This window comes from Oncorhynchus nerka, linkage group LG2, assembly GCF_034236695.1.
Source record: "Oncorhynchus nerka isolate Pitt River linkage group LG2, Oner_Uvic_2.0, whole genome shotgun sequence".
NCBI classification, from domain to species: Eukaryota; Metazoa; Chordata; class Actinopteri; order Salmoniformes; family Salmonidae; genus Oncorhynchus; species Oncorhynchus nerka.
In genome coordinates, this window is record NC_088397.1 from 74,137,396 (window position 1) to 74,147,478 (window position 10,083).

Sequence of the window (10,083 nt, forward strand, 5' to 3'; positions counted from 1 at the left end):
TCCCGACCTTGTTTTGTGCGGGATTGTTTTTTGTTACTCTGTTGGATGGTGGTTTTTCGTGTGTGTATTCTCCAGACTATTTTGGTCCTTGTTTGGGCTGGTCAATTGTATGCGCCCTGTGTGTTGGCGTGACCGTTTTTGTGCGCCGGAGAATAAATTGACAATCTACTGAACCCTGCTCTCTGCGCCTGATTCCCACCCACCACTCCTAGTAAATCGTGACAATTATATGGTATACAGTGGGGCAAAAAAGTACTTAGTCACCACCAATTGTGCAAGTTCTCCCACTTAAAAAATATGAGAGAGGACTGTACTTTTCATCATAGGTACACTTCAACTATGACAGACAAAATGAAGAAAAAGAAAAAGAAATTCAGAAAATCACATTATAGGATTTTTTATGAATTTATTTGCAAATTATGGTGGAAAATAGGTATTTGGTCAATAACAAAAGTTATCTCAATACTTGTTATATACCCTTTGATGGCAATGACAGAGGTCAAAAGTTTTCACACACTGTTGCTGGTATTTTGGCCCATTCCTCCATGCAGATCTCCTCTAGAGCAATGATGTTTTGGGGCTGTTGCTGGGCAACACGGACTTTCAACTCCGTCCAAAGATTTTCTTTGGGGTTGAGATCTGGAGACTGGCTAGGCCACTCCAGGACCTTGAAATGCTTCTTACGAAGCCACTCCTTCGTTGCCCGGGCGGTGTGTTTGGGATCATTGTCATGCTGAAAGACCCAGCCACGTTTCATCTTCAATGCCCTTGCTGATGGAAGGAGGTTTTCACTCAAAATCTCACGATACATGGCCCCATTCATTCTTTCCTTTACACGGATCAGTCGTCCTGGTCCCTTTGCAGAAAAACAGCCCCAAAGCATGATGTTTCCACCCCCATGATTCACAGTAGGTATGGTGTTCTCTGAATGCAACTCAGCATTCTTTGTCCTCCAAACACGACGAGTTGAGTTTTTACCCAAAAATTATATTTTGGTTTCATCTGACCATATGACATTCTCCCAATCTTCTTCTGGATCATCCAAATGCACTCTAGCAAACTTCAGACGGGCCTGGACATGTACTGGCTTAAGCAGGGGAACATGTCTGGCACTGCAGGATTTGAGTCCCTGGCGGCGTAGTGTGTTACTGATGGTAGGCTTTGTTACTTTGGTCCCAGTTCTCTGCAGGTCATTCACTAGGTCCCCCCGTGTGGTTCTGGGATTTTTGCTCACCGTTCTTGTAATCATTTTGACCCCACGGGGTGAGATCTTGCGTGGAGCCCCAGATCGAGGGAGATTATCAGTGGTCTTGTATGTCTTCCATTTCCTAATAATTGGTCCCACAATTGATTTCTTCAAATCAAGCTGCTTACCTATTGCAGATTCAGTCTTCCCAGCCTGGTGCAGGTCTACAATTTTGTTTCTGGTGTCCTTTGACAGCTCTTCGTTCTTGGCCATAGTGGAGTTTGGAGTGTGACTGTTTGAGGTTGTGGACAGGTGTCTTTTATACTGATAACAAGTTCAAACAGGTGCCATTAATACAGGTAACGAGTGGAGGACAGAGGAGCCTCTTAAAGAAGAAGTTACAGGTCTGTGAGAGCCAGAAATCTTGCTTGTTTGTAGGTGACCAAATACTTATTTTCCACCATAATTTGCAAATAAATTCATTAAAAATCCTACAATGTGATTTTCTAGATTTTTTCCCCTCATTTTGTCTGTCATAGTTGAAGTGTACCTATGATGAAAATTACAGGCCTCTCTCATCTTTTTAAGTGGGAGAACTTGCATAATTGGTGGCTGACTAAATACTTTTTTGCCCCACTGTAACTTAAGTGTTGCTCAAGTTTTCCTGTCTCTAAAATGTTAATATCACCCCTAATTGAGACAGCTGTTCTGGAGTAGACTGTATTTCCCCTCGGTACAAATCCAGGATCAGCTTCCCTTCCCCCAATCCTAACCTTAACAATTGTTAGGGAAAACTTCACCCTACACCACTGTAGTTACAAGGAGGATGACCGAGATACATGACCAGGACCACCAACCTAATCAGATTCCTCCCCAGGTGAGTAGGGCCCAGACCCCTTCCCATCCTCCTCCTCCTCAGTCCCTCATACCACCTTAGCACTGAGTGTCCGTATGTGGCCTCATTGAAAAGAAAAAACACATTTTAACATTTACATTAAGTTACTCCAGGACAGACATGCATTTATTAATCAGACTATGACTTAAGCTGTTCATTATTATAGCACCATGTGTACTACATCAGCAAAATACATTGATTAAATAACATGAACATAGCATAATGGACAACCCAGTGAAAACAATCATTAATCCATTCATATTGACACAAATGCAGACAAGATACAGATTACTGGATCTCCAGGCAGGCAAAATGTTTGGTTTTTCATGATAGATCCATAATGATCAAAAATACATAGGCCCAACACAGCTCTATGATGAGCTATATCAATCTCACACTTACTTGAGGAGAAGGCAATATTTTCTGATGATAAAAACTGCAGCAAGAATCACAGCAAATACACTATATAAACAAAAGTATGAGGACACCCAATCAAATTAGTGGATTTGGCTGTTTCAGCAACACCAGTTGCTGACAGGTGAAAGAAATCGAGCACACAGCATATGCAATCTCCATAGACAAACATTGGCAGTAGAATGGCCTTTCTGAAGGGTTTCCCCGGTCAACTGTAAGTGCTGTTATTGTGAAGTGGAAACTTCTAGGAGCAACAACATCACAGCCACGAAGTGGTAGGCCACAGAAGCTCACAGAACAGGACCTTCAAGTGCTGAAGTGCGTAAGATGTAAAAAATTGTCTGTCCACGGTTACAACACTCACTACAGAGTTCCAAATTGCATCTGGAAGTAATTTCAGCACAGTAACTGTTCGTCAGGAGCTTAATGAAATCGGTTTCCATGGCCGAGCAGCTGCACACAAGCCTAAGATCATCATGCGCAATGCCAAGTGTTGGCTGGAGTGGTGTAAAGCTCACCGCCATTTGACTCTGGAGCAGTGGAAAGGTGTTCTCTGGAGTGATGAATCACGCTTCACCATCTGTCAGTCTGATGGACGAATCTGAGTTTGGCAGATGCCAGGAGAACGCTACCTGCCCCAATGCATAGTGCCAACTGTATAGTTTGGTGCAGGAGGAATATTGGTCTGGGGCTGTTTTTCATGGTTCAGGCAATGCCCTTTAGTTCTAGTGAAGGGACATCTTAAGGCTACAGCATAAAATGAAATCCTAGACGATTCTGTGCTTTCAACTTTGTGGCAACATTTTGGGGAAGGCCCTTTTCTGTTTCAGCATGACATCGCCCCCTTGCACAAAGTGAGGTCCATACAGACATGGTTTGTCTAGATTGGTGTGGAAGAACTTGACTGGCCTGCATAGAGCCCTGACCTGAACTCCTTCGAACACCTTTGGGATGAACTGGAACGCCGACTGTGAATCAGAACTAATCACCCAACGTCAGTGCCCAACCTCACTAATGCTCTTGTGGCTGAATGGAAGCAAATCCCTGTAGCAATGTTCCAACTTCTAGTGGAAAGCCTTCCCAGAAGAGTGGATGCTGTTACAGCAGCAAAAGGGGGACCAACTCCATATTTATTCCCATGACTTTGGAATGAGATGTTCAACGAGCAGGTGTCCACATACTTTTGGTCATGTAGTGTATAACGAATATAACAGCTGCAATGAGCCCAGGGTGCAGTCTTGCCTATTGAACGACAGACAGAGATGTAGAAATCAATCTGAGAAATGAGATTGCCTGTCACAAATATGATTGCCATAAACCGAATGCCTAGGTGAACGCATATTTACAACTGTCAACAATGATAAAGTGACAGATATCAGATATGCTACTTCACCTGTTGAGTTGACGCTTTGGTGTGGGTGGCACCTCTCATATGGATTCCATTCCCATCCTCTAATAACTTCTGGGATAAAGATAAACTAGTGTCATGTGTCTCACATAGTGTGAATTGAATAAACAAAATAACAAATAATTTTCAAACAGGATTTTTCTTGAACTCGTCGCCATCATTCTTTACTTCCTGGTTGGGTTTCACACCTGTTTACGTGTAAAATAACAGCTTTTATGATTGTAGGTGTATTGTTTTATTTAGGAGTGTTATAGTATCTTTGGACAAGAGAGGGCAAGAGCCGCAATAAGGTACATTATGTACAGGTAGGTGATATTGCATGATAGAGTTGTGCGTGTTTCTTGAATGGGAAAAAGTACAAATTCCATGAAACAGCTGTATAAACTATAGGCCTTTTAGTCTCTTTTACTTTCTGTTTTGTACACTAGCTTCAAACAGTTGAAATACAATATTTTTGGTTATGTCAAATATATTTCACAACTATTTAGATGGTAAAATGATTCTCTACACTATACTTCATTTGTTTTGTAACATAAACTGAAATTAAGCAAACTATTGGAATTTAGCAACCAGGAATGGTGGAGCGATTTATGCATAGTGCATCTTTAACTGCAGTCCTGATTTTTATTGTAGGCCTACTTTGTGTAGACTAAGTCTAACCACTTAAATGGTTAGAAAAAAACATTTATACTCAAGGATAAAACTAACTCCTTACACATATTTGTAGAGGACACACATGATACAACTACACACAAACATACACTATACAGTACAGAACACTTCAAAAAGCCACAGTATGAAAAATGTATTACAAGAGTATCCTCACCATTCCATATCAAATACAACCGAGGATGACAGAATTCTATACAGTACATATTTTCTAATTCTCATCAAAAGTTAAGTGGGCAAGCTAAGGATGTTGATATATTTCAGGATATCATGAAAAGTGTTTATTTCCAGGGAGTGTATTTGATGGGTTACATTTCTGTAGCTAGCTTGGCTGGCTAGCCACTTTGGTAACTACTGACTGGCTAGCTAACTAAGACCGAAGAAATGAAATAATGTTTTTCTAACTGAAGCATAGTGACACAGTGCCCCTGTGGACCGAAGCTGAACTTTACTACAACATTATATTTAACCCTGTTTAAATTCAGTGGCGGTCGGTGACGTTTAAGATGAGGGAGGATGTTTTTTATTTTTATAAGCATGGCCTTATTTCTATTAGAGCATATTGGATGACTGTCATTCATATTCCATTCACCCAGCTCAGTGTAACAGCAATAGGTTTAGGCTACTACATGATTTCCCTGTACCCATCATGAGGTTACTACAACCTAACCTATGAACGAAAGTTTACAACGTAGGTGCTCATATCAAGAGACTATTGAGTAATCAAGGTAACAGTGACACATTCAATACCGCCTTGCAAACTCTTGCCTGCATCTAGCTGATCTAGGGTGTATAATTATTAGTCCAAAAGTTGCAAATTAGTTTCTATTGGACAAATTCAGGTGTTACGGATACAGGTATACTGTGTGTGTGTTTGTGTGTGTGTATCCTGTGTTCTTTTCTCTCCTCCCTTTTCTCATCTGAGGAGCCTCCACTGTTTAAATTAGACATTTACATTTTACATTTAAGTCATTTAGCAGACGCTCTTATCCAGAGCGACTTACAAATTGGTGCGTTCACCTTAAGACATCCAGTGGAACAGCCACTTTACAATAGTGCATCTAAATCTTTTAAGGGGGTGAGAAGGATTACTTTATCCTATCCTAGGTATTCCTGAAAGAGGTGGGGTTTCAGGTGTCTCCGGAAGGTGGTGATTGACTCCGCTGTCCTGGCGTCGTGAGGGAGTTTGTTCCACCATTGGGGGGCCAGAGCAGCGAACAGTTTTGACTGGGCTGCGCGGGAACTGTACTTCCTCAGTGGTAGGGAGGCGAGCAGGCCAGAGGTGGATGAACGCAGTGCCCTTGTTTGGGTGTAGGGCCTGATCAGAGCCTGGAGGTACTGAGGTGCCGTTCCCCTCACAGCTCCGTAGGCAAGCACCATGGTCTTGTAGCGGATGCGAGCTTCAACTGGAAGCCAGTGGAGAGAGCGGAGGAGCGGGGTGACGTGAGAGAACTTGGGAAGGTTGAACACCAGACGGGCTGCGGCGTTCTGGATGAGTTGTAGGGGTTTAATGGCACAGGCAGGGAGCCCAGCCAACAGCGAGTTGCAGTAATCCAGACGGGAGATGACGAGTGCCTGGATTAGGACCTGCGCCGCTTCCTGTGTGAGGCAGGGTCGTACTCTGGCCTCCTTGCCATTGAGTTAGCAACAGCCGCTGCAAACGAGGGTTAAGAAGGAATAGACAGAGTATCCCGTCTATCACACAACGACGTTACTACAACGTATCCAATTGACCACCATAGACATTCTTCAAAGGACTCGGTTTGGCAACACGGCCTTCCATCTACCATCAACCTACTGAAGCGCAGCTCAGAGTAAATATTTATTGCATTTTCCTTTTCCAAATGGGTGGTAATTTAGAATGCATGAGATACTGTATTTACGATAGCACAGCTTCGCCCTTTGTTACTCAGTCTTCCCGCTCTTTCACTCAAATCCAGCCCTTTTCTTTCGTGTAACAAGCTGTCATATCTGTTCCGCCCGCTAGGGACGTTTTCCTTTATGATGTAATTTGTAATCAAGTTATGATTAATTATGTGTATGTGGTATTCTGTGTAATTAGTTAGGTATTTTGTATTGCTGTTTCAACTTGTTAGCCAGGGTTCGTGAAGATAACCAAGAATGTACAACTTTCAGATGAGACTGAATTAAGGTGACGATTAATATTGACTGCTATTGATGTAAAATATTACTAGGTCTTTATGAGTTTATTCGGAAGATAACAGCTCTATAAATATTATTTTGTGGTGCCCCGACTCTCTAGTTAATTACAATTACATGATTAGCTCAATCAGGTAATATTAATTACGGAGAAATTATTTTATAGAATAGCATGTCATATCACTTAATCCGGCATAGCCAAAGACACGACAACCCCATAGATATACAAAAACCCTAGACAAGACAAAACACACATACCCACCCTCGTCACACCCTTACCTGACCAAAATAATACAGAAAGCATAGATAACTAAGGTCAGGGTGTGACAGCATCACAACTTAAATGATGGTTGGGTTTGTTTCATTCCTGTTCACATGCCCACAGCTGGCAGTACACAAGTAACCATCAATTCGGAGCGCAGCTGCACGCGACCCAATCGTAATGCCTGTGGTAAATTTGGGTTAACTTTGGATATCCCCATTGGGCTAGTTAGGGACCATCGGTAAATAACACAATGTACATGGGACAATATGTTAAAATTCGAATAGCTCCAAATTTCATGACTTAAAAACCTCAAACCAACTCTAAATTCTAGAAATCCATGTACACATTTTGAAAGAATTTAATGAGAAAACTGTGCAGAAAACTGTGCAGCATGAAAATATTGTCTCATTTACATTTTGTAAAAAAAAATGTACGGTCCCTAACTTGCCTCGGAGGTAGGCTATGAAAAATCTAACTCAGGTCGCACACCATCCGGCTGAAGCTAATTGCAAAATAATTTGGCCAAGTCTTCCCACCTGCAAACACACCCACGAGACCTTCAATCAAACCACACCCCGAAACCAACTCACGAGTTAATTCAGTCATGGCTGCTAGCATTTCATAGTGAACCAATTCTAAAACAAGGCCAAATCAGGAAGTGCAGTAGCCCTCTCATGACATGTTGTACCTCTACCTTGCTACCTTTCAGATGATCCAAGGAGGAGGACAGATGAGAACAGCATGCCAGTGGAGCACTTAGATCAGCAACAGCCGGGGGCAAATGATAGGGAATAGGATGATTTATGTGACCCAGAATAAGGCCCAAAACAAGTTAAACTACCCCTTCACCGATTTGGATTGTAAAACTAAAGAGACACACCAGACAAGACATAGAGACAGCAACAAAATAATAGGTGATGGAGAGACACACCAGACAAGACACAGAGACAGCAACAGAAGAATAGGTGATGGAGAGAGGCACCAGACAAGACACAGAGACAGCAAAAGAATAATAGGTGATGGAGAGACACACCAGACAAGACACAGAGACAGCAACAGAAGAATAGGATATGACAGATAGAGACACCAGAATAACAGAACAGGCCATAAGAAGAACCTGAGACAGTAACAGGCAAGACACAGAGTAAGAAGAGAGAGGGCAGATGGAGACAGAGCAGAGATGAGTCGAGGACACAGTAGACTGTATCACTTCAAGCTGCTCTATAGATTATAATTTGTTGTATTTATTTGCATAAATTATAACAGGTGAAATAGAAACAGTGAATAAGTAAAACATGGTTTACCAAGAATTTGCAGGTGAGGTGAAGAAGCCTGTGAAATTACAATTAAAACAATTGTTTATTTTTACACTTTTTAAAACCAGGAAAGGACTAGAGGCTAGACAAGAGAGAGCACCGTAGCATACTCAGAGACAGCAAAAGAAGAGGGCAGACAAGAGAGACAGCAACGATGACACAGAGAAAGCAATGGAGAGAGGCAATGGGGTGAGCATACAATAGACTGTATCACTTAAAGCTGGTGTATGGATTCTAATTAGCGTGCATGTGTGTGTGTGTGTGTGTGTGTGTGTGTGTGTGTGTGTGTGTGTGAGAGAGAGAGAGAGAGAGTGTTTTGGTACTGTGGGATTCTTTAATCCGTTTTGCTCATTGGACAGATCAGAGTCTATGTTTAAAGTTTTTGAGTGGTTACTGGCAATACACTGTAGAAGTATGTTTTCCAGAGTAAAAAGTAGAGCGTGTTCCAGAGTAGAGAGTAACCACAGTAGCAAATGTAATTGAGTACTTGCAGTGTATGCTGTGGCAAGTGGGAAGGTGCAAAAGATATAAACTCAATTCTAATCTCTCAATATTAATCTCAAAGTGCACCAAATTCATGTATTTAGCTGTTGAAATTATATATTTTTTGCCAAGGCAATACACTGTAGAAGTTCATGCCCCCAGACTCCCATACTGGCTTTGGGCTAAGCCCCTAATGTCTTCAACTCCTAGAAAAACCCCTGGTTCTGTTCCTTTTCATGCATTTCTAGCAGATTCAGAAACTCCTCCTCGTAGTCATCTGCTCCATTCACTGATCCATCAGCCCCTGAAACACACACAGGAGGAACATACATTCACATAAACTATTATTATTATTATCTATCTATCTATCACTTTGCCTTCATGTAAATATTTACCTCAAAAACCTCATACCCCTGCACATTGATCTGGTACGGGTACTTCCTGTATATATCTCCATTCTTGTGTATTTTCCTCCTCCTGTTACAATTTTTAAAAAAAAGTTTTACTCGGCATCTTTAAGAAGGGCTCGTAACCAAGCATTTCACTGTAAAGTCTACACGCGTATGTGACAAATAAAATGTGATGTGATTTGATTTGATTAAACATGCACATGCATGGGGGGGTGAACTTGGCTTTCTACGACCAATCCAATTTCCAACGCCATAACCGAGGTCCAAACCGCTTAATGAGATTGCTAAGTGTTGATTAGCTCGCTACAATATATACTGCACACCATACATAAATATATAGTAGAAGTATATGACTGAATAAACTGTCTGATTTCCTGTTAGGTGGGATCTCTCTTTGTTGAGAACTGAACACGACCCTGTATGAACTATAAGTGCAAGACCGAAGAAACTGCCAATAATAGACCAAGCAGTGTAAGCCATGAATCTGTCCCCCTACCTACCTGTGAACAGAACTAGTTGTGGAGTGAAATGGTTCCTGGGAGGCTGTAAAGGTCTGCGGACCATCGGACCGAGGTGGATCTGAACTTCTCCTTCTCCAGACACTCTCTTCACATCAATAAGCACATCCACATTTAAGATCCTCTCACCCCAGAGTACCGAACAGACACATTATAAAAGCTTGTAATAAAAAGGTGATGCAATTTCCAGCCCATGGCTTCAAGCGCAATGATTTTAGCTGTTAAATTGACGGGCAGTTAACTACTTAAAAAGGTTATGGAATGCTCCGGGAGAAACATTCTATCTAATCGGAAACTCCAATAGATGATAATGAAAACGTATTATAAGACACAATGTGTCAGAGTTTTAAAAATGATGT